We start from the raw sequence: 26,685 nt of genomic DNA on the forward strand, positions 1-26,685 counted from the left end.
CCCCTCTTCTTTTAGCCTCGAAGAAGCTGGAGTAGGAGCCGCGAACCAATCCAAGGAGGCGAAAGACGTCTTTATTTAGGAAAGGGGAACTGAGCTAGAGCCGAGTGCGCTGGAGGAGCGGAGGAAAGCCGGGGCTTCGAGGCGAAGAGGAGCGGCTCTGCCTTGGACGCCGGGTAAGCCACCTGGTTGTCGCTCCTAGTTCCATTGCAATATCGCTTTCCTTCCCCTGTCTCCCCCCACCCGCAGCGATAACCACTCCTAAACCCTGTTTCCAAGGGAAGCTGGGTCAGCCCGAGGAATCCTTTGGGAAATGGCTTTCCGTGTTTTTCCTGAGCTCCCTCTCCAACAACTCGGGATCTGTTTACTCGGGAGAGATCTGCTTGTTTCCTCCCTCTGCCTTGCCCTAGAACAATGGAAGCGGCGGCTGCGTGGCTGCCCGGGATTCCGGGCGATCTGGCGCAGGCTCTCGCCTGCAGAGGTGGTGGCGAGCGGGGGGGGGGGCGCGGGCTGGCGCTGCCTCTCGCCCTTTACGCGGGTGCTTTGGGGAGCCCTGCGGCAGGATCGAAGGCTGCCTTGTATCCCCGCTGCGTTTCTTCTGTTTGGCGGGACTCGCTTTCTCCCCCGCTGGGTCGGAGGCAGTTTTCCTTCTTCCCCTCCTCCCACCCCTCAAAGCCCACCTTGACCAGCTGCTGCATTTCGTTCCGGGTTTCTGGGATTCCCTTTCCAATGTCAGTGGGGGAAAGGAGGAGGACAAAATGGGAGGTCGTGGCCTTGGGTTTGGGTTGTGTTTTTTATCCCGATCCCGATGTGTGCCTGCGTGGATTTGTTGGTGCTGCGTGCGTAAATAAGGCGCAGGTATCTAGATCAAGATGGCACGGAGAGAAAGCAAGGCTGGGTGCTTCTTTGTTGCTGTTTCCACTCTGGATGGTGTGATCGTGATGATGATGTTGGTCCGCGATGCTGCAGTCACTCCCCCCTCATCCTTGTGCATGTGATAGAGCCTGGAAGGGAAAGTAGAGGCGAGCCTATGAGAGAGCAAGTTGCCTCTTTCATGCGGCTTTTGTTTGGGAAGATTTTGCTGCAGCTTTCGGAAGACGCACCAGGTGCTTCTGAGAATTAGGCCACAAAAGCAGCAGGCAGGGAGGAAATCAGATCAGTTCCTAGGCACCGTCTGTACCTCTTCTCCTTTACACCACAATAGAGGCTTTCTATCTTTTCCAGGGATGATCTCTTGGAGGAGCAGTAATTGACTTGTTGCTGTCATTCAAAACATCTTTTCCTACCTATGGGGGGGGGGGAGGAAGCCTTCCTTAGCTTACTATCTGGAGACTGCCCTGAATTTCTGCTCTCACAATCTCCATTCTGTCTGGCTGGGAATTATAGGTAGTCTTCAACGTACCACCACAATTGAGCCCAAAATTTATGTTGCTAAGTGAAAAATTTGTTAAGTGAGTTTTGCCCCATCCTTGCTTGCCATATTTGGGTTAAGTGAATCGCTGCAGTTGTTCAATTAGTAACACGGTTGTTAAGTGAATCTGGTTTTCTCCATTGACTTTGCTTGTCAGAAAGTTGCAAAAAGGGATCACATGACCCCGGGGACACTGCAACCATCATAAATGTGAGTTGGTTGTCAAGCATCTGATGTAAATCACATGACCATGGGGATGCTGCAACAGTCATAAGTGTGAAAAATGATCACATCACTTTTTTCAGTGCTGCTATAACTTTGAATGATCACTAAGTGAACTGTTGTAAGTTGAGGACTACCTGTATAGAGGTTGAAGTCCAACACATTGTTGGAAAGGCTGGAGTAAAGATAAGCTGTGAAATCTTCTCCAAATGTTGCAACATTATAATACTGTTTCTCTTTGTTGCAAGATCTCAGTTTACAAACCAATTCTAAAGCTAAACTCTAAAATGTTTAGATCTGCTAAACTTTTCTTTTTTAATTGGCTTTTCTACTTGTTTTGCCTGATATTTCCTTCTCACTTCAGTTCATTTATTCTTTCCTCCTACCACTCCAGTTACATTATCCATGTCCTTTGAGCAACTTCTTCAGAGCACTTCTGCTTCGCTCCGATTATATTTTGGACTGAATAGTAAAGCAACTGCAAATGGGGAGGAAGCTATAGAGAGACTTCATTCCAGATCATAGTGGGGATTTTTTGCCGTTGTTTCCAAAAGTCTGTGTTTCCAAATATTGCCTTAAACCTAGTCAGGGTCTACTAATGTGGATGTGCCTGGATTTCAGTATGTCAGCACCTGATGATAAAGCACTGACTTTTGTAGAATTGGTGGGATAGACTGAAGGCTAAATAAAGTGATGTATGTTGAGCCTAGCAGTCAATGCAATAGAACAGATATTTTGCTCTAAAACAAAATGCTTAGCAAGCAATACATATTTTTGATATGGGACAGCCCTTAGGAAAGACCTGGGCTATGTTATCTGCCTTTGATGTCATTTTAACTAATGATTGGCTTCTAAGTATACAAATATTACGTGTGTGTGTTGTGTGTGTTTGGAAATTGTAAAAGATTGTTATCCATTACTTGCCATTAAAAGAAAGCACAACCTCCCGTTGTAAATGTAAATGTAAAGGAAGGCATTGAATTCTCATTAAAGGAATGAAGCTAAGCTAGGAAATACTGACCTTCCCAAAGCCGCCCAAGTTGTTAATGGAATTTTAATGCTACTGCTTCCGAGATTTTTTTCTTATTGAAGTATCAAGGTCGCTAGTTAACCTTATCCAGATGTGAGTTTCAGCCATTGACAGTATGGCATAAAAAGATTCCTTTGAGTCAGGCTTGGCTCCTAGAAGCCTTGTGGGCACATCCCTGCTGTTTTCTTGGCAGCAGTATAAAAATTATTTGCCATGGCTTTCCCTGGAGTCTCCCATCCAAGGGCTAAATTCTGAATTCAGATAAACTGAGCCAAATACTGCCACCTGCTATGGAATGCTGAAATGCAGTTATATTGTAGCTAAAGCGACAGAGAAAATGAATTGGAGCAATAACCCTTGGATTTGAATCCACGGTAGTTTTTTCTCCATTTGAGCTCTTCTTATTGTTACACAGCATAGGAATTGACATGATCTCTGAATAGCTTGTTCTTTATCCTTTACAACTTACGTGAAGTATATAAGTACTGGAATCCTTAAAGAAAAAATATTTAACCAAGCATATACTTCCAGGATACTGATAAATAGCAATCAGATTTCACAATTCATACTTCAACATGCTCTCAACTAGAGAATTGTAACCAGATGAATCCAAGTAAATGTAAATATAATTTATGTGATCTTCATAATGGATGAACTTATGTAGTAGGTGAATTGTCAAATGAGAATGAGAAGAGAGATAGTTTCTCCCAATGATTTTATTAAAAATTATGAATGAAAAGAATCAAATACAAGCTAGAAAAATACAGATAGTAAAATACAAAGAAATATGAAAAAAGGGGGGGGGGGGAAGCAACTAATTTCCCCCTTTATCCCAGCAAGTAAAGGCAATTTTAATAGGGCTTATCACTATAAATACAGTCTCTTCATCCCATAGTTTATTTAAGTAAAAAAAAAAATTCAAATGTTTTGCCAGTTGTTCTTTCTCAGCTAAAAAAAATTCCAGTAAAAGCAATTAGATATAATTGTTTCTTTTAGCCCCAATCAAATAAGCCAACTTTGTATTTCTTCCTTGAGTTTTCAAGAATCTTAATTTTTAACTGCTTCAAAAATAGTCCCAGAGTTAATTTTCTGTTCATCTTCTAGCCAAAAACCTTTCAAAATTTTAACATTTCTTTTGTATATCCAATAAGTAAAGTTTGTACTTCTATTTTTCACTTCTAATAAAGTCCTTCAACACCTTAATAGCACTCTTGTCATGGTTCCTGACAGATGGAACTCTTCAAAAGAACTTTGAGACATTGTTTACCTTAAAGAATCTTTTATTTGAGAAACAAAGTATCACACTACATAGTTGAAGCCAAAAACTGAATTCTCCTCCCCTTGGCACAAAGTAGCAAAGCACAATTCCCTCCTCCAATTAACTGTCATAAATCACATTCCCCAATTAGCTTGAAGCACGGGCTTCCTCTCCAGTTCTCCAGCCCGCCAAATCTTTATCAACTCTGGGTGCAATAAACTTGGATTCCCGTGGCTGAGTTATTGTTATGACTAGCTGGACTCTCATCCACATTCCCCCTCCCAGCATCATTCTAACTCTAAAAGCGAAAGAAAAAAGATGGCTACATTTCCATCTGTTATCAAAGCAAGAACATTCAATATTAGCAGCGTTGACAACTCTCGTGTATTCGGTTAGAAAAAAAATTATCCAAATCAATTTTCTGGTTCAATGTTTGTAATTGCTTTTAGAGAATAAGTCAGCCATCAGTTCCATTTATGTGTCCATATCTTTCTCCATATTCTTTTCATTGTTTGTCATATTTAAGTCCCCCTTCAAAATAATTTCAAAATTATCTGTTGAAATTTGTTCTTCCTCTGTAACTTCATTAAGTATGCTCTGTCTATCTCATAAATTTATCTTAAGAAGTTTGGGAGACCAATATTCAAAAACTTTTATTATAGATTTCTGCTCCATTCATTTCTGTATCTACTAGCTCCCTCTAGTGTCCAACCTTCAAAGTCCCCTTATAAATAGACCCAAACAATGCCATTTCCCATGAGACAATTTCTTCTACTTAATTCCAAGCTATAATTTTAAATCCATCTGGAACCTTTATCTTTCCAAAATCCTTATTCTAAGTATACCTTTGCAGCATAATTTTTTTTAAAAATCATATATTTCCAAAATTTTAAAAATAAAAATCTTCTTAAGGGGAAGAGAACTCATCGAATGAATACAGCAAAGCCTTGCTGATCCAGAGAATTTTAATTTCTCGCCTAATGTCCATAGAAGGCTGCATTGTGAGTGTGAGCTTGATGGAATTCCAACTTTCAGCCACTCATTTCATAAGCTGATAGCAAAACAGCAGTTTCTACGGTCTACCCGCAAGGATTGCTGTCTAGAGCCATGTAGATGATCTCAACAATTTCTCATTCCTCATGAAAGATTTCACAAGATTGGATCCAGCATCCGGTTGCGATTCTCTTTGGAAATACGGTCCTGCTAACAGCAGGACATCAGTTAAACCCTGGCACTCACAAGAAGAATGGAAAAAGATACCGTTTTGACAAATTCATTTATGCTGCATCTATTGCCATAACTGGCTATCATTACCGAGAAAAAGGAAACTGGCTTGTTAGTAGACTATAAACATTGTGAAAGTGTGCAAACTTTTAAAAGTTTATACCAAAAATAGTATTAAGTGAAAATGTAAGATACAGATATATCGCTAGTCATATAAGTTTATGAAATTTTATTTATTTATTTATAAATTTATAAAATGTATTGGCCCATCTTACCATAGGGCAACTCTGGGTGGCTTACAGTTAAATATATAATTAAAACATAAAAAGTTAACAGCAAACCTTAAAACCAAGGACACATGGGAAGGGCATAAGCAGAGTTGGGGAGGGAAGTGGGATCTGTTATTACTGAATCAACCACCTCCATTGCACTGTTCCCCCACTAGGGCCCCATACCAACTAGCACAGCCACATCTTTATGAAAAGATAGGAAGGTTGGGGCCAACCTCACATTTGGGGGCAAGATGTTCCAGAGGACAGGAGCAACAGCAGAGAAGGCCCTCCTCCTACACCCCAGCAGCTGGAATAATTGGGCTAATGGGACCTGCAACATGCCTCCCCTGCCAGCACGTGTGGTACAGACCAATCCCAATGGGATGAGACAGTCCCTCAAATAACCTGACCCATGCCATGAAGGGCTTTACGGGTGATCGGCAACACTTTAAATTGCATCTGGAAGCAGACTGGTAACCAATGCAGCTCGCAGAGCAGTGGTGTTACAGGGGCCTTCATAGCCCCCTCCCTGAATTATGGGCATTGCCACACTCTGTACCAATGGTAGCTTCCAAATCCTCTTCAAGGGTAGCCCCATGTAGAGCACATTACAGTAGTCCAGCCATGAGATGGCTAGGGACTGAATGACTGATCACAGGAAATCCTGATCCAGGAAAGGCTGCAACTGGTGCCCAAGATGAAGTTGTGCAAAGGCTCTCCTAGCTGAGACTGCCACCTGTTCCTTGAACAGGAATCGCAAGCCCAGGAGAACCCCCCAAGTTGCGGACTGGATCTCTCTGGGGCAGTGCCACCCCACCCTGAATCAAAGATGACAAGATCCTGGAGCCCCATGTATCCAAAGCCAGCAAAATGGCAAGTCCAGAAATGTATTAGTTGTGTGACCTGTACTTTTAAAAAGGTTAATTCATTTCTGATGTTTAATGAGAAATGATTCCACCCCCAGGAACTTTTGAATGTCTCAATTGAGAAATCAATTTGCTAGTAATTGCTATTATATATTAAGGTACAACTGTGCTAATTTTGTTTAAGAGAGGAAATAATGTAAACTTATTGCTTCTATTTATATCCAGTAGCTGTCAAACCTGCAAACACAGAACAATATGGTGCTACATAGCAATAAAAATCTCAGTGAAAAATGTGAGAATTATTATGCTGATAAAAAGACTAGCAGTTACCAAAAAAGTGAAGATATGCAGAGTAGTACAAGCTTCCAGTCCCTGCCTTCCCAAAAATGGAGGATATTGGCAAGAGTTGTACTGGCATAAAATTGTTTGTGTGTGTGTGTGTTTGTGTGTGTGTGTGTGTGTGTGTGTGTGTGTATGCGTCTCATTTGAAAGTAAGGAATTGCTAGCTTGTTATTCAGTGGATTAACTGCTTCCAGTCTAGATTAAAGAAGGAAACTAGGACAAACAATAAGATAACAAAGAATTAAAGATCTTCACAGTAGCTAAAAAAAGTTGCTAATATGACGCAGGCATATTTGTTAGATATATTATAACAATGCTTTGTCATACCTAATATTTGGTGGTGTAGAGAAAGACACAATTATCTTTTTAGTTATTTGAAGGATATTCAGGCAATGATACACAAATCTGGTTAGATATAATTTCCAATGAGCTCAATGGTGTTTTTCCCCAAGTGCTTCTCTTTAGAATTTTATATTATAGCTGCTAAGAGATGGAGGTTATTGTAGATGTGAGCAAAATGTCAGTAAATTTGTTTTTTGGACCAAACATTTCCTCTTTCTTCTAAGGCAGCTATACTGGCTGAGGAATTCTGGGAGCTGAAGTCCATAAGTCTTAAAGTTGTCAAGGTTGCAGACCCCTGTTCTAAGGAACTTGAACAATACATTACTATAAAAAGGGTATGCTACCAATCTAAAGTTGTAATTCATATCTTTTGTTAAGCTAATTACCCTGAGGGGAATATTGATTTGAACATTTAAGACAGGAGATGACATAATAGCAAAGCCAGATCTGATGATTTCATTACTAAAAAGTTTGAATCAGAAATTTAAAATACTGCTTTTTATATTATGATGAGGTCAAGTAATTATTAGATAATCCTCAGAATGCATAATGTTAGCTATAGATTAGGTTTATAGATGTGTAATACATTTGAACTTTCTATGAATGTTTACACAAAAATTACATTATTTTGTTGTAAGTAAAATACAGGTATAGCTAATCTATCCAAATTCAGAATGCTGATATTATCCACAAAATGATTTTGATTCAAAATGATCTTTAATATTATGAAATAACTTTATGATGGAATTTAGAAACACTAATCTGATTCCCATATTTCATAAGGTATAATATGCCTTGTTTGGTTTTGACTTAATATATTTTGATCCATAAAGCAAGTGATTTATAACTTTTAGCATTTACATGAACTTTGCCACTTGTGAATTATTTGATAAAGCACAATTAAACAATGTCTTAGTTTTATATGTGAAATCTCTCACTATATATAATATATTTTAACTGTACTGGGCCTACTCTTTAGCAGTACACTGTACATTTTAACTCTCCTACCCTGGTCTCCTTTTAGGGAAATAGCAATGTGAAATAGCAATGATTGTAGCTTCTATACCAGTGATGGCGAACGTTTTAGAGACTGAGTGCCCAGACTGCAACCCAAAACCCACTTATGCATCGTCGGGTGCCGGGTGGGTATTGCCCATTGGATGGGTGTGGCCCATTGGGTGGGCATGGCTGCAGTGGTAACAGCAGACTGGGTGGGACTAAAAAGTTCAATCAATCAATTCCAACTTTGCAAGATCTTTTTTTTTCCCGCGAGAAGTTGAAATTGACTGATTTGAACCTTTTTTTGGTACACAGCAGCGGAGGCCTAAAGCAAAAAGGTTTTATAAAACCCAGCTGAAGGCCTAGGACTGGGGCGATGGCACGCGTGCCCACAGAGAGGGCTCTGAGTGCCGCCTCTGGCACTCGTGCCATAGGTTCGCCACCACTGTTCTATACATTTAAATGTAAATGTATATTAATTTGCAATTAAACAGTGAATTATATATATGAAAAGATGGTAAAAATCTAGGGAAATGTATCATCTGGTTCTTTCTGGGATCCTTTAGGTCAGTGGTCTTCAAACTTGGCAACTTTAAGACTTGTGGACTTCAACTCCCAGAATTCCTCAGCCAGCCAGAATTCTGGGAGTTGAAGTCCATAAGTCTTAAAGTTGCCAAGTTTGAAGACCACTGCTTTAGGTCCTAGGATGCTGAGATTAAATGGAACCCTAGCCTGACATCTGTTCAACTTGCCTCCTGTATCGGTGCCCCCTTTGCCATTGGCTAAGCTCCTACACTTGGCAGAGGTTGCCAGCTGCCAGGCTACTTGCTCGCATTGTGTGAACAACTTTACAACTCTACTCACACATCCCATCTAAGTGATGAGATCTCTAACCTGGTACCCAGTGTCAGAATAGCCAACATTACCTGTGTGGGAAAAGGCTGAGAGAAGCTGTTTCAGTAACACTCCTGCCATGGGGTCTATTTCCTCTTTCCCTAATTTGGAATTGTTCTATCTTGTTGATAAGGCTTGAGCTAACCACTCCTCATTTCTATGTATGTTCATACTTGGAATGCCCCACAGCAGCTTACTGCCCCCAATTTTAATAAGGAATCATAAAGATGGCCAAAATCTTGGAATTTTCTCCATCCCTTATTTAGATTTGCATTAGCATTTTACTACGCAAATTTTAATATGAAAAAACATAGCATTCCATCTTCGAATCTGTTCTTTTTTCATTTGTGAAACGTGGCAGCTCCTACATCTTGTTCGCCAAAATTGGCATTTAAAAAATGACTCATTTTCAGCATTGCAATTTGTTGCTTATTTTCTTTTATTTTTCTTAGATCGAAAGGGCTCTGGATGATAGTTTGGCCTGATTTATCTCAATGTGGTTGGGAACTGGGTTTGCAGATAAACCAAAGAACCACTCAATATTTATTATAACTGTAGAAGGCTATGGAAGCTAAGGTTCTCTTAAATTGGAAGAAAAATTATTCCTGTGGAATTCGGTACAGGTTTTTGATGCTGTAAATGCAGAAGCTTCACTCAGGAATGCTCCTTTATAAGAGTCAGGATGTATCAGCCTAAGGCTGTTCTCTGGCCCTGACAATCACCTTGCATTCACAAATTCGTGGGAAAGTCTTTATCAGCTACTGGAGAATGCCATAGGTATTAAGCCATTGTTTAATTGGAAATTTTAATACCCTTCATATGTTTGAAATTGATCGATGAAAAGCATCAGTCACAAAGTACAGCTTCCATATCAAGTAACTTTTGCATCTCCCCATGCCATGAGAAGAACAGTTAATTTATTTATTACCATGGTGCGATGGTATCCTTGTAAACATCTCACACAATGGCCTTCCCAAGAAGTAAAGGTAATTATATTGGACATAAGTACTATAACCAATGAACTTGTAAGTTTATGTTTTCAAATTTGTCAACTTAAGAGATGTGGACTTCAGTTTCCAGAATCATGGGAGTTAAAGTCCGTATGTCTTAAAGTTGACAAGTTATAGAAACACTGCTTTAAGTGAAAGAGAATAGATAAAAAGAAGGGAAGCTACCCACAGTGTAGGGAGATGGGAGAGCCAGATCCAAAGGAGAAGTTGATTTATTGGCTATACTGTTGTCAGTTTCCTAACAAACCTAAGGGGGAAAAAAACAGTTGGTATCACAGCTGCAAGGCCTACTATCAAACCATCTCTTTGTTACCCTACCTCCACCCCAGGAATAAATGTTTCTTTATCAAAGAGAAATCTTAGAAATCATTAAAGGACAAATTCTGTTCTGGATTTGTAAGTCTCAAACCAAAACAAACGATAAATAAACAGTATTCAGAATGAAGAGGGAAAATCATCAGTATCCATTATTGGTATTTGGATATTGAATTTCATTATAAATAACACAAAATCAATCATGACCAGAAAAATGACCAAATTTGTTTACTTTTATATAAAAATGCATAGAAGTTTTCTGCAGGTAACAGAATAGCTACTGTAATGCAAAAAACAATTAAGTGCAACTGCAATTTGGTTGTGGCCCAGGAAGAATGTTTTGGGGTTATAGCACAATATCCACATTAAATACATTAAATTTAATAGTTACTAGAAAAAAGCGATGTAAAGATTGGGGTTATTAAAGGGAGTGTTGATAAATTTCAAAATATTGAATAGGGTTTTAGCCTCAGATCTGAAAAATGTTGTTAAACTGGAGATAGTTGCAAAAAAATAGAAATTTTCACAATCACTTTAAATATTTTCAGAAACATTTAATGTGGAAACATGCAAGTTAAATAAATTATTATTATGGTTGGTTGTACAGTCAGCCAGATATTTAGACAGAATTTGGCATTTTTAATCCTTCCCAAAGATCTGGGATAGGCAGATGCTGCTATTCCATCATATGAAGGATAGATGTAAGCTGCCTTTTGCAATTGACTGGTGATGATTTTGTCAATGTCAGTAGTCTTCAAGTGATACTCTAAATGTTTTGGAATTGCATCCCAAGGTGCCTATTGCTATTGGTACTATCTTTGCTTTCTTTTCCCACATTTGTTCTACTTCTATTTGCAGGTCTTTGTATTTTGTAATTTTTTTCCCCAGTTCTTTCTCTTCTATTTTGCTGCCTCCAGGCACTGCCATGTCTATTATCTAGACCTTTTTGTTTTTCTTATTGACAGTTGATAAGTCTGGGGAGTTATGAGGCAGGCTATGCTTTTCTGCTTGAATTCTAAAGTCTCAGAGCACTTTAGCTTCTTAATTCTCAATTATTTTGTCTATTTTGTGATCCCACCAGTTCTTGCTTGCAGACAAAGGGTATTTCTTGCAGGTTTTCCAATGAACCGTTGTTGCTACTTTGTCATGCCATTGTTTATAGTCAGTCTGTGCAATCTGTTTCTTCAGTTTTTGTTTGTTTGTTTGTTTGTTTGTTTTTGAAGAGGAGGCATTTGCTTTCTCTTGCTGTCCTCTCAGTTCTGGCTCTGTATGCATTTGTTCTTCTTAAGACATGGTCTTGCAACTGGAATTAGCCCTTCTGTCTCTTTCTTCAATTTTCCTGATTTTACCTATTGATAGTCTTGTTTTGCCTGCCTTATTATGTACTCTTGAGTATTTGTTATGCTCGATCTCCATTATGATGTTATTGTGATTTTATATTATTATTTAGGAGTTGGTTTGATTTTCATCATACTTAAATGCCAACAATTTCTACCTACATGTTTCTTGAACTCCCAATCAATGTAATGATTGGAGATAAAAATAGGTAGGAACCAAATAAAAAGTGCAGAATAATATGAATGACAGCATTCTGACAGTAATCAGGAGATGGAATGAGATCTCAGGTGATCCAACAATAAGCTACTAAAATAATTCACACATGACAGAGTATAAGCAAAATGTCTCACTTAGGAAGAACTGATAGATAATGCAGCATTCAATAAGTGGAAATAGTAAATTATAATAGTTTTTTTTCATAAAATTTCCATCAATTTGGACTCCTGGTTTTTCATAATAGCAGAGATTCCCAGCTGGCAGCCCTGGAACTCAGAGTGACCAATTAAAAAGGGATGAGATGATCAGAATGTAGTAACCTGTTTTTAGCTATGTTAAGTTTAAGATGGTGGCAATACATCCAATCTAAAATCCCACCTAAGCAATTGTAAGGAATTATCCATTTTGTAGGCAAGGCAAGCTTAGACAAATAAATCTGAGATTTTGATATATAGATTTAAATTTGCAAGAGTAAATTTGCCTTTGTTGATTTAAATACTGATGTCATGGTTCCGACTAATGAAGCACTTCAAAGAACTTCCAGGCATGTTTATCCTAAAGCCTTTATTACCAGTGTTACAAATACACAGCACATCATGGAGATTTATGCCAGAATCCCTCTTGCTGGCATCTAACTTTTCTTGCTAAACCCCTCCCTTATCTTGCAGTCACAAGTTACATCTTCCAATTATCCCGTTCCTTTCCCCTGGCTTTTGTTATTTCCTCTCCCTTTTCTCTGTCATCTGAATTAACTCTAAAAATACCAGACAGTTCTGCATATTTTGTCAAAGCAAGAATATTCAATATTAGCAGCGTTGACAACTGACTTTGCAAGGGAGCCTACACAGGCCACATATTATAGCAGGCAATTCTTCTTTTTGATGCAAAAAGCTGTCATATTTCATCATGGACAGAGTCACTTAACCTAATCCTTATAAAACAGTATCTGTACATGTTGTGTAGTGAATATATAAACGCTAGGGCTAAAATATCAGGCATTTCAAAATGTTGAGGGGTGTGTGTGTGTGTGTGTATAAACATTCTTTTGGGGTAGATCATCATGTGGAAAATGGCCACCATGGCAACTTAAACAGGTACCAAGCACCAATTTTCTGCCATACTCTCTATCTCCTCCCTCTCCTCGTTGCAGTGCTACTTTTTCTTATTTTTATCCTTTTCCCAGACATGTGGACACACTTGCAAACAAAGCACAAGACATGTCCCTAAGGTGCTTTTCAAAAGGCAGCTGAATATCAGAACTAAAGAAGTTTCTTGGATGAGAAGCAAGCTGTTTTAAAAGAAGCTTCCGCCTTTGGAAAAGGACTTTGGGATAACCATGACCTGGATGATTGAGAATCTCCATAGACATAAAGAACAAGTCACTTTTTCTCACTTGTCCAACATTTGTATATCTTTAAAAGAGTAATAGCGCTCATCTGAGCCCTGGAGGCTCTGTTGGTAATAAAGAGGGTGTTGGAGGTTTGGCCTTCTTTTGTTAGCATCCTATTTTTGTTCGATTAATTGGATCCACATATTGCACTAAGGCATAATGTGATTTAACTCAGCACTTCAAAGGGGCAAGGGCAGATACTGAACTATAAGCAACCTATCTCAGTGGAAAATCAATCATCTCTGAAGTATGTGATGATTGTCCTTTCCGACATGATTTTTTACAGCCTTCCTGGTGTAGAATACTGTAGATCTTTAGCTCAGCTCAGTAATTCAGGCAACAATTTACCTTCTTCATTCAGGAGAGATAATTATAAGATCCGATCCTGAGGATCAGCCATGCACTTAATATTCTAAAATAAGAACCTTCAACATTAGTGTTTTGAGAGATTTATTGATTTGCTGAACCTTAAATGAAGGTTCTCCCAAAGCCATGAGCTTGCTCTGTCAGCCTTGTTCTGTTGGAGAAGAAGGAGAAAGCCAATAAAGGTAAACAGAAAAGAAACAGATAGTATTGGCAATGTAAGCCACTCTGCATATTGGAAATAATCCCAAAAGATGTGTAAGTAAGCATTTCTCACTATGGTCAAATTTGGTGCAAATCAATAGGTATTGTGAGGGCGGGGAAATCTACTAGTAGTATTCATTAATACTTCCATAGAATAACCTTCCTGATTAAAGGAGAATCCAACTTGTAAGAAGGAAGACTGCTGAGCTATTTTATTAAGCAATTTTTGATTGAGATATGCAAATATTAATTTTGTGCTCTGAAAAAGCTTTGTGAAACTGATGATGGCAGTGAGACCCCCAGATCTGGGATGAAATTGCGAACTTTCTCACTTTGGATTTCATCGACCCAATCCCCTACTCCCAGTAATAAGCTTGGCACATTTTCAAGAGGAAATGTTATTTCAACTCATAGGTATAGAAGAAGAAAAAGATTTATCCAAAGTCATGGATTTGCAAAGATGATCAAAGTGGATGTTATCATTTCTAATACTTAGCATAGGAATTTAACAAACTCTAGAATCTAGACCATATTAGGTGAAAAGCTTATCTAAAACAATTTTTTATTATTCCCTCTTTCACCAATTAGGTACCAGTGAGAAACATATATCTAAAATGTACAGTGTTTGGTTTTGTCTATAACTTGAAACAAGGTCGTTCCAAAATGGCATTGTCTCCTCATGCACCACTTGAAATATGTGTTCTTACTCAGATATTGACAAGTTCTGCGCTCCATGCACCTTCCCCTTCTCAGTAACCTTTTTATAGCCTTGTGAGACTGTTCAAGGGTTTCAGCTCAAACAAATGAGTCCTGAATTAATTTTATACTTGGAATTGATTCATTTTTATTTCTCTGTTTTCACTTCTGAAGAGAATACAAACCATTCATTTCATTTTCCATTTGCTTTACAAATAAATGAACACCTTCATTTTTAAATGAAAAGAGCCATCCAATGGATCCTTTTTAAAAATTGCACATGCAGCAATTGCAGTTTAAGCAGCACCTGTAGGAAGGATCTTCTAAAACTCAAAGACCTCCAAGAAATGACATAAAATTAAGATTGACAACCCAGAACTGATTCCCTATGTGGTGGAAATGTAACATCAGAGTCTATCTTGAACCATAATTGTATTTTTATATGTTGTTAGATTGAAATCCCACCCTTCCTCTTAGGATTCATAGCACTCCCTCTTCCCATTCCCCCCCCCCCCCGTGAGACAAGCGGAACTGAGAGAGAGCTTTGCCCAAAATCACCTAATTTTGTTTCCATGTCTGAGGAGAGACCTATCTCAGTCCTAGTCTAACATCATGGGCCAAATGTTCCTCATGCTGGCTGAGGAATTCAGGATATTGAAGACTTCACAATTTAAAGTTGCCAAGGTTGAGTATCATTGATGTAGGCTATCTCATATGATATCCATAGAATTTAATGTTGGTTTTTCTCTAGAGCAAATCCATGTATGCTATGACTATTTCAGAACTGTGATGACTACTGGATTCTGCTATGTGTTGTGAAGTAAGATGATTTGGTCTGGTCTACTTGTTTGGGTTTTCTGGCTTTTGATGAATGGCTGATTGTGGAGCATCCACAAAAACAGAGAAATCATGTGACTTTCTGTATTAGACCTGTTTTTTCAATGGTGACTAGTGATATAGGGTGATGACCCTATGTCTATGCTTTCTCCTTTGTGATCTGTTTAAATAGGTGTTTAATGAAGAGTCTCTTATATTTAGGGAATTTTAAAGAGGAAAATATTAATGGGATCTTGGATTGGGATAGTCAAATGACTTGCTGAAATATTGGGCTGTATAATAACAGAATTATCAACAGTTTTTCAAGGAAAGCCCAAATGCCTATCATGAAATAGAAATGCTTCTGAGATTTTAAATTCCCCAGCTTTTTTTTTCTTCCTTGTGCTATGTGCAATTTACAATTAAAGATACTGCAAGATCTCTTCTGAGCAAGAAAGCATAAATATGATCCATTTGGATCTCTCTCTAAAGATCCCAGTAAGAAAATGTTTTGCTTTCAACTTCTTAGACAGTTACTGTACTTAACATACGTTACACCAGTGATTCTCAACCTTTCTAATGCCGTGACCCCATAATACAGTTCCCCATGTTGTGGTGACCCCCAAATGGGTGTGGCCACCAATAAGAGGGAGTAAGACAGCTAGGGAAAAGGGAAAAAAATGGCGGACAGCATGGTTTGGTGACCCCCGTGAAATGGTCATTCGACCCCAAATGGGGTCCCGACCCACAGGTTGAGAACCACTGCGTTACACCATAAAATGCTACCATGGAAAACATCCTGGCAATTGACATTGTCCATCTTGCTGCATGTTAAGTCTCATAGTTAATCCTGTTTATTTTAATTTATGGTTGATTAAATGTTTTTGCAGTCCATAAGCCTGGGTATGTTGTATTGAGAGAAGGCTATTTTAGGTGTTTTAAAGGTATTAACCCTATGCTGAAATAACAACATGCAATTCTGCATGTGTCATTTCAGAGGTCCATATGGGCTGAGTGCCTAACTATCCTTGAGAATCCAGAGGAGGCTGCAAGATATTTAAGAGAGGAAACCAGGCTGTTGCAGAAAAGAACAGAAGAACTTCAGGAGCTTAAGAGCCTTTAATTACACTACATGTAAGTTGTGTGGGAGAATAACTTTGATAGGCTTTCATGGCTTTTTACAGTGCCTTTCTAGCAAGAAAGCCAGAAATCCAAATGGCTCTTGTCTCCTGAGCTTACCAGGCCCAGAGAATTTTACTAATCCCCATTGAGTTAAATGGTACTTATTTCAGAAAATGAAATGTAGAATCATATCATGGCTCATAACTTAATTTTTTTAAAAAAGATTTGGAAATTCTGAATTTGTGTGAAAAAGAATTATTGTCAATATCTAATAATCCTGTATAATAGGTGGTAGCAATTCAAGCCCTAACAAATTGCAGAGATGTAACCTTATTCCATCCCCTATCCTAGTCAGTTGCACACATAGAAATAGTTTCGGCATCAAGGATCCTTTTGCATTTAGATAGGGTCTCCCCACAGTTTATAACCTTGGTTTTCTCTAATTAACTCATTTGTCCTTTTAATCTGTTTTATTGGATCAAGTGGGCTTGAAATTCAATAGTATTTCTGTTTGCATGTACTAAATAATTATAGTATTTAAATTAATAAGCTGCTACACCTTCTAAACTCCTTATGCAAAATAGAAGTGATGAGGGCAGGAAAGAGAAATAAAGTGGGTTACACTAAGGGCTGAAATTGGCAAGAGAAAACTGGAAAGAGGCACCAACCAGTCGTGCCCATGCCTTGCAAGCATCTTCTGCATTTCATCTGGGGAAAGTGCAACAAAGCATCCATTAACTTGAAGAGTCGTAAGAAAGAAACCTAGGATTTAAACTCTGTGGGCTTGATAGATGGAAAAACAGATACGTCAGAGATGTGACTTATTTAGGTTTGCAGTAAAGCATTTGTCTAATTATACTGAGGCTCTGAGACTTGTAGGCTCTGCTCTTAACTAGTTACTCAATGCAGGTGGTCAAACATCTGCGATTTATGAAGTAAATTACCTCTACAGGACCTCTTAACACTGAGGGAATAAAGGCAGGTGCAAAGGGAACTACTGTTTGCTAAAGATGGGTAGATAGAAATGTGTGTGTGTGAGAGAGAGAGAGAGAGTGACTATATATATATTTTCTGAGGTTTTTGCAGGTGTTTGTATGTAGGTCTTTGGTTATTCAGGTTTTCTCCTGCGTAAAATTGAAAGTGTCTTGGCGACGTTTTATAACATCCAATGGATACCAAAGAAATAAGATTACAAACCTAATCCAAAAAGAAACCCTCACTAAAATCCAAGACAGAGAACAAGAAAACGGCAAAGCCCTCCTCCCATACATAAAAGGCACCACAGACAGAATCAGCAAGATCCTCCATAAACACAACATCAAAACAGCATTCTGCACAAACAGAAAAATATCCACCATCCTGAGAAACCCCAAAGATAAAATTGAATTAGAAAATCAAGGAGTATATGAAATCCCATGCACCACTTGTCCCACCACATACATTGGACAAACCAACAGAAGAATAAGTGCACGCATTGAAGAACATAAGAACTCAGTCAAAAAAGAGGAACCAACATCTTCCCTGGTCCAACACCTTAAAGCCACAGGACATGAAATTGACTTTAAAAATACCAGAACTATCGCCAAAACTGAACATTTTAATAACAGAATAATCAGAGAAGCCATCGAGATAGAAAAACGCCCACACAGCATGAACAAACGAGATGATACCTCCTGCCTACCAGCCATTTGGAAACCTGCCCTTATTGACAAAAGACTCCCTAACACAAAAAATGACACCAGACCCACACTCACAAAAACCACACAGGATGTCACCACCACACATCCATGCAAAAAGCAAACCCAAAACCACACCAATGATGAGGCACGACCACAAACCAGAAGCCAGACCACAGCTGCATCATTAGCCACTTTAAACCCCTCCAATCCATACATGAAGCAAACTGACACCCACCATGAAGATGAGGCACGACCACGAACACACCATTTTAAACCCCCCTGCAACTTAGACTAACCTGAGCACAACAAAGCCCCCACCCAAACAGAACACTCCCCCAGCCAATCAGAGCACAGCCAACCCCCCAGCCAATCAGAGTACAGCCAACCCCCCAGCCAATCAGAGCACAGCCAAGCCCCTAACCAATCAGAACACACCTCCACCCAATCAGAACATAGCCAAGCTCCCACCCAATCAGTTCATACCCCCACTGGCAGTTAAAAGGAAGAAACAGCTAAGACCACACATTGCTCCTCGAAGCACGAAGCTGAAAACACCAGCCTGAAGATGACGAATGGGACTTCGTCAAAACATCGCCAAGACACTTCCAATTTTACGCAGGAGAAAACCCGATATGTATGTATGTATGTATGTATGTTAACAATTACACTAAAAATATGATCCCTGGGTATATCCATGTTTAAAACGAAACAAATAAATGTGAGCAACAGGGAATGCTTAAGAATTTATGTTGGGGAGACCGCCAAGAGAGTAAGAACCAGGGTCCATGAACATAAATTAGCGGTAAAGAGGGGCAAACAATACTCTCAGATTGCGGCACATATGACTGAATCAGGCCACTGATTTGACTTTGAAAATGTACATGTCTTGGCTAGTGACAATACGAAAGGGGGCCGCTTGCTTAAAGAAGCATGGCTATCCAATCCAATAAGGATTCTATTAATCGGCATATCGATCTTTGCCCAGCCCACTTAACGCTGAGAGCTTGGAGCATGGGTAATTCCCCACCCCACTGGAGACACCCTAAAGAAATACCTAATATATCAATGGAGAGGATTGTGGAGAAGAATTCCCCCTCTCACCATCCACAGCCCGGGAGTACTCAGACAGAACGCAAACAACGATCGAGACCTCCCCCCCCAGAATGGTTAGACATCTCCGAGCATCTGAAGGAGCGTCGGGAGACATAGGAGCACTAACATGTGGACCAGGAATCTGCACGCACCCCCCAGGATATCCGGAGAGGAGAGCGTCGCCTGATAAGAGGTCCACATCTAAAATACCCTTGGCGGGGACACTGAATTGCCTGCCATGTTTGGGAGAAGAAAGGGTAACTTCTCCAGCCCTACTGCCTGTAACAACTCGATCACTCCATTCAGCAGCACCAACCCAAATGCGTCAACGGGAGATGTGGAATGAACCCGATGAAGATGCATATGGGAGGAACATCGAGAGTGGAGGGGAGAGGGCAACGAAGACTGATACTCCTGATTGCTGTATAGAGAGCATCCAGGGTGAGTTGGTTAAAACTAGGATGGAATACACAAAGATCGGAGATAAGAAAGGAGACGCCTGGGAGCAACAACTACCAGATCGTACTCTAAAAGGGGAGAAACAACCTCATTAGCATGTTTGGGGAATACGACACGCCCACCCCACCTTGTAATGCCAATCCATCCATATCAACAGACAACACGGAAGAGCCCTCAAGCCTCCGTGCAAGCAAGGAGTAAGGAGGAAATAAGGGGTGTGACAGTAATTAACTCGAATAACATCTGCGGAGACCATGACTGGGGAAAATACAAAGAAAACAAGAGACAGTGCGTTGCAACGGGGCAATCAGAACAGAGTGGGGAAAGGGGAGGAGGGAGGAGTGCAACTAAACAAAGTAGGTGTAGCAATAAAACAGAAAAGGAGAGGGAGGATATTCTGTTAAACCCCGAATTTGGGAAGGAGAAAACACCCGATGACAGCTACACAAGCAAAAAATGCAGGAAAGCAATTATTGCTAGTAAGAAACCAGCAACTGAGAAACAGTCTATTGCATCAGGCCCAATGACAAGGTCTAGGAGCTGAGTGCAGACTCTGACCAATCTATAAAGAGGACTCTCCCACTGACCGGCATTTTGAGCCCTAATGATGTCAGCAGTTGCAGACAAAAGCTAGGCGTTTTATTGGTTTTATTGTAATTTTATTGGCATTTTATTAAATTTTACTAAATTCTTAAGCATTCCCTGGTGCTCACATTTATTTGTTTGGTTTTAAACATATAGATGAGGCACGTAAGATTGGAAGCATATTCACGGGTGGAGAGGGGATATTTGAGAAGGGAGTAAGAATGGAGGAGAATAGTCAGGAACAGCAGGTAGAGCTGTAGATTAGAGGGGGGAGGAAACAGGAGAGAGTGGAGTTGATAGGTATGGAAAAGGGCAGGCAGGAATAATAGGAAAGCAGTTTTGGAGAGGGGAAAGTTTGGGAAGGAGAGTCCAATAGGAACACAGGTCGGTAGATGGGAACAATACGTAGGACAGCAGGCAAGGGAAGGAAGAATGCTGGAAGAAACAGCAAACAGAGCAGTGGATTGGAGAGGGGGGGAGGAAACAGGAGAGGGGGGGACTGACAGGAAAGGAGAAGGGCAGATAAGAATAGAAGGCAGGACGGCAGATTGGGGGGAGGAAAGCTTAAGAAGGAGGATTTAACAGGAATGGATGTTGGCATGTGGGAACAGCATGTAGGAAGGCAGGTCAGAGGAGGAGGAATGCTAGAAAAGAGAGGATGTACAGAAATGGATGAACAACAGGCAAGTCAGCAGATGATGGGGAAGACATTGGAGAGGAGAAGATGGACAGTGGGGGAGGAGGGTAAACAGGAACAGCAGGTAGGGCAGCGGATCAGGAAGGAAAAGATATTGAGGAAGAGAACATCAATAAGAATGGTTGATGAAAGGCAGGAACAACGTGTTCATCAACAGGTGGGAGGGTTGAAGGAAGGGGGGGAAGGATGACAGGAATGGACAAAAAAGGGTGTATGAATCGGCAGGCTGGGAGAGGAGGGGGGTTGGAGGAGGGAGTTGTAATAGGAACTGGCAATGGTATGCAAAAACGGCAGGCAGATCAGCAGCCCAGGAGCATGCTACTGATAACAGCACAGGGAGGAGGAGACAGCACAAGGATGACAAAGCAGGAAAATACAATGTTAGAGTGCAAAAAAGAGAGGGCGGAACAGGCAAGGCTGTCACAGGCAATCAGGAAGAGTGGCCCTGTCACAAGGGCAATGAGTAGGCAATTGGATCAGCAAGGGGATAAAAAGAACTTCCCACCCCCTAAGCCCCACTCTGAGGACGTTGGCAGAGGACCAGCGAAAGCTAAGTTGTTTTAATTCTTGTATATAACTGTTTTTATTGTTTTAAATGTTGTTTTAACAATAAATAACTGGAGTATACTCTTCCCGGAGATCGAAGATTGCATCATTGAACACACACACACACACACACACACACACACACACACACACACACATATGTTTTCTGAGGTTTTCGCGGGTGTTTGTATGTAGGTCTTTGGTTGTTCGGGTTTTCTCCCACGTAAAATTGGAAGTGTCTTGGCGACGTTTCGACGAAGTCCCAGTCGTCATCTTCAGGCTGGTGCTTTCAGCTTCGTGCCTCGAGCAGCAGTGTGTGGTCTTGGCTGTTTCTTCCTTTTAACTGCCAGTGGAGGTATGAACTGATTGGGTGGGAGCTGGGCTGTGTTCTGATTGGGTGGAGGTGTGTTCTGATTGGTTAGGGGCTTGGCTGTGCTCTGATTGGCTGGGGGGTTGGCTGTGCTCTGATTGGCTGGGGGGTTGGCTGTGCTCTGATTGGCTGGGGGAGTGTTCTGTTTGGTTGTGCTTGGGTTAGTCTGAGTTGCGGGGGAGTTTAAGATTTGGGGCTGCCTTGCTATTTTTTGGCTTCGCATTCGTGGTCGTGCCTCATCTTCATGGGGGGTGTCAGTTTGCTTCATGTGTGGATTGGAGAGGTTTAAAGTGGCTAATGATGCAGCTGTGGTCTGGCTTCTGGTTTGTGGTCGTGCCTCATCATCGGTGTGGTTTTGGGTTTGCTTTTTGCGTGGATGTGTGGTGGTGACATCCTGTGTGGTTTTTGTGAGTGTGGGTCTGGTATCATTTTTTGTGTTAGGGAGTCTTTTGTCAATAAGGGCGGGTTTCCAAATGGCTGGTAGGCGGGAGGTATCATCTCGCTTGTTCATGCTGTGTGGGAGTTTTTCTATCTCGATGGCTTCTCTGATTATTCTGTTATTAAAATGTTCACTTTTGGCAATGGTTCTGGTATTTTTAAAGTCAATTTCATGTCCTGTGGCTTTAAGATGTTGGACCAGGATGTCACCACCACACATCCACGCAAAAAGCAAACCCAAAGCCACACCGATGATGAGGCACGACCACAAACCAGAAGCCAGACCACAGCTGCATCATTAGCCACTTTAAACCCGTCCAATCCATACATGAAGCAAACTGACACCCCCCATGAAGATGAGGCACGACCACGAACGCGAAGCCAAAAAATAGCAAGGCAGCCCAAAATCTTAAACTCCCCTGCAACTCAGACTAACCTGAGCACAACCAAACAGAACACTCCCCCAGCCAATCAGAGCACAGCCAACCCCCCAGCCAATCAGAGCACAGCCAACCCCCCAGCCAATCAGAGCACAGCCAAGCCCCTAACCAATCAGAACACACCTCCACCCAATCATAACACAGCCAAGCTCCCACCCAATCAGTTCATACCCCCACTGGCAGTTAAAAGGAAGAAACAGCTAAGATCACACATTGCTCCTTGAAGCACGAAGCTGAAAACACCAGCCTGAAGATGACGAATGGGACTTCGTCAAAACGTCGCCAAGACACTTCCAATTTTACGCGGGAGAAAACCCGAACAACCAAAGACCTACATATATTTATATATACACACACACACACACACACACACACACACACACACTCAAAATAAAATGAACACCAAGGGATTGGGCGGCATATAAATATTTATAAATAAATAAATATTAATTAAAACTATAAAAAGTTTAATTTAAAAACGCCAAGCTTTTGCCGTCACCTGCCGGCATCATCAGGGCTGGACCGCCAGGGTGTGAGAGAGTCTATCAACCGGCACATTGACCTCTGTCCGGCACACTTGGCACTTAGATCATGGAGTGCGACCAACCACCCATCTCGCTACTGTTGGCCTGACAGCAAACCCAGTGAGAGAGCCAGAGGGGATGTGCCAACCCCCCAGTCAGCTCGATGTAAGCCAGAAGAGGAGGGGCAATGACCGAGAATCCCCACTACCCCCGCAATGTTAACACGCTCGCAAAAGGCTAAGAGAGCGATGGAAATTGAAGCCCAGAACCCCTGCATCATGAACATCGGAGATATTCCGGTTGGTACGCAAGGAGACACGACAGACAAAGATGGGGAGGGATCGTTAAACCTGACACCTCACCGACGCTCAGAAAGAAACAAGACGATCGATTTAAGGGGGAAGAAGCGACCCCCCCCACCCCGTATCACCAGCCGGTTTAAGAACATATGGAGTGCAGGACGGCGCCGGACACAACAGCAGGCTTGCGGACGCTCCGGAAAGTAAGGAGAGGAACAAGTCCAGACGGAGAAGTACGCAAGAGGGCGGAGCTAATGAGATCAGCTTACCGTGCCTCGTACCGGCAACACCCATGGACTCCAAGGACTTCTGTCATAAACGCGTAGGAGCGAGAGGTGTCGGAATGAGGAGGAGAGTAAGGAAGGAGCGTTATGACGCTCAGGAAGATCGCAACTCAACCCCCCCCAGATCAAGACCTTAGATTACAGCATGCGCGAAAAGAGCGCAGAGGACAAAAAGGAGGGGAAGGGTATGGTAGTTAAAGATAACCACAACTACGAGACCACCCCCATAGATAAACAACTTACCGAGCCACCCCAGCCAATCTGGAACAGCACGTACGACCATCTTGATGACAGTTGGGTACGAGGGAGGGGCGTTAAGGACGAAAGGAAAGATACTCATAGAGAAAATGACTGTGCGAAGCGTGATTGGGGAAAAGAAAAGGACAAATGCAAACCACCACTCAAACCCGAAGGGGAGAATGGGTTGAAGGATAGAGACAATTGGAGAGGCAAGGAGTTTACATCACCTGCCTTAGAATCCAAAGAAAAGAAGATAGATGAAGGCATACACGGAGCTAGGAAGGACAGAAAGAAACGAATCACCGGAGCACAATTTAACCAATTGGGTCCGGTGACGAGATCGAGGAGCCGAGTGCAGACTTCGGCCTGCCTATAAAATGACTCTCTCACACCCTGGCGGTCCAGCCCTGATGATGCCGGCAGGTGACAGCGAAAGCTTGGCGTTTTTAAATTAAACTTTTTATAGTTTTAATTAATACCTAGGTGTTCATTTTATTTTGAATATGAATATTCCCAGGGTTCACATTTTTAGATATATATATATATATATATTTGTTTTCTGAGGTTTTCGCGGGTATTTGTATATAGGTCTTTGGTTGTTCGGGTTTTCTCCCGCGTAAAATTGGAAGTGTCTTGGCAACGTTTTGACGAAGTCACATTCGTCATCTTCAGGCTGGTGTTTTTAGCTTCTTGCTTTGAGCTTTGCTCAAAATTGCTGCTCAAAGCAAGAAGCTAAAAACACCAGCCTGAAGATGACGAATGTGACTTCGTCGAAACGTTGCCAAGACACTTCCAATTTTACGTGGGAGAAAACCCGAACAACCAAAGACCTACATACAAATACCCGCGAAAACCTCAGAAAAAAAATATATATATATATATATATATATATATATATATATATATATATATATATGTATATGTATATGTATATGTATATGTATATGTATATGTATATAAATATGTATATAAATATAAATATAAATATAAATAAAATTTGGATTGCTAGCAAAGAATTAAGGGAGAACTGGAATAGCTGTTTCGAACTCTTTAGCTCTTTTCAACCAGAATTGAATTCTACTGGAATTCAAATGATAGTGTAATCTGAACAATTTTGGAACATTCTGCTTCTCCTATTTTTGATTATGTGCCATCAAGTTGGTATTTACTCTCTTAGGGACCACTTCTCCAGGAAGTCCCAATTTTAGCCCTTCAGTTCTTCCAGTGAAGCACCAATCAGCATTGCAATCATGTCCCATCTGCCTTATTGCTGGTGGTCCTCTTCTTTCCTTCCAACTTTCCCAGCATTATCAATTTCTTAATGGAGCTAGGTGTTCATGTAATGTGTCTTAATATGAGCCTGGTCATTTGTGCATATTTTGAGTGAAAACTCCAGATCCTGAAATTCTTTCCCTTTGCAATTTTTAATAACACACAGTTATCTCTTTTTTAAGTACTGGTTTGGGGGTCATTAACAGTTTTGCATGTGTTAAATGTGCTAACAATGTCATCCTCCCCAAATCTAGCTATGGGGGATAATGGGAGATGTAGTTCCATTGTTCATCGTTGTAGGATACCAGGGAATGAGGCATTGAGAAATTCTCCTCCAAGGCTGATGGAAGATCAGATGTCCATATACCATGTACTGATGCATCCACTATTAAGAGGCAAATTCGACAAAATAGTGCTCAACAGGTTACAAAATATCGAAAGTGGCTGAATATTTTTTTTAAAGATAGATTTATGAAGGGTTTCTATTCTTCCCACTCACTATCCCAATTACAGAATACAATAAATATTCCAATCCATTTTAAAACTGATTTTCCTCTGAACAATTTTCTTCCCTTCCTTGCTGAATCTTTTTATACATGGTCTTTCAGGTTATTGTATGCACAGAGTTCTTCTAAATATATTCCATTTCAAAGTGACAGTGTGCCAAATTTTATTCATGGGGCACTGTTTGCAGAAGATACAGGTTACTGGGGTAAAATTAAGGACTGAGGAACTGATGAGAATTCTGTAGTCATTTTTATAAGCCCATCTCATTAAAGAACAGTTAAAGCACCAAGGGGATGATAGGAAGCAGGTGCCAAGGAAGGCTTGATTCTTTACTTGAAAAATGCAAATGCACAAAAACTAGGGAAACAAGAATTTGAACTTATGCACGTTAGAGACAGAAAAAACATGGGCTGAAAAACCAAACCAAACCTAGCTATAATTGGAGCTTACAACTGCAGTACTATTAATCCTTCCTCCCCCCCCCAAAAAAAGCTTTTCTAACACCTCCAACATTCTCCATAGTTACAAGGCATTGGTTGTGAATTCATGTTCCACTTGCTGGCTGTGGAATTCTGGGAGTTGAAGTCCATGCATCTTAAAATTGCCAAGGCTGAGAAACACTGTTCTAAACACAGTGGATATTTTACTGCTGGCCACCTACCTTTGGAGCCACAATTGCATTCTGAAAACTGCTACTACCTTATGCTATCCATGTGAAAGGAGTTCCAGTGTTGACTCGCCTCTTGTCTCAAGCATCATCATAAAAAATTTTTGGCATTTTCTCTGGACAAAGTGCATCCTCACTAGATTCTTTTCCTCTTTGGGGCCCAAGTGATTCCCTAAAGATGATATTTTTTTTTAAGTTCATCAGTTAACTGACACCCACTTAAGCAAGAAGAGGAAAGAGAAAAGGGAAGATTCTGTTC

General features: G+C 40.7%; 1 protein-coding gene across 4 annotated transcripts in view; it reads left to right on the forward strand.

Moving 5' to 3' along the window:
• Positions 1–22: 22 nt before the first annotated feature.
• The window catches only part of TMEM63B (transmembrane protein 63B), a 99,911-nt gene continuing 73,248 nt past the window's right edge, over positions 23–26,685 (forward strand). For 3 of the 4 annotated variants that reach the window (XM_039347015.1, XM_039347017.1, XM_039347018.1), the window contains exon 1: positions 23–173. The gene's annotated coding sequence lies outside the window, so the exon portion shown is untranslated. Of the gene's footprint in view, positions 174–16,202; positions 16,340–26,685 lie in introns of all 4 variants that reach the window. The other variant, XM_039347016.1, reaches the window with a different exon arrangement.

The sequence above is a fragment of the Crotalus tigris genome, unplaced genomic scaffold, assembly GCF_016545835.1.
Source record: "Crotalus tigris isolate CLP2741 ecotype Arizona unplaced genomic scaffold, ASM1654583v1 scf7180000018048.2368360, whole genome shotgun sequence".
Classification (NCBI taxonomy): domain Eukaryota; kingdom Metazoa; phylum Chordata; class Lepidosauria; order Squamata; family Viperidae; genus Crotalus; species Crotalus tigris.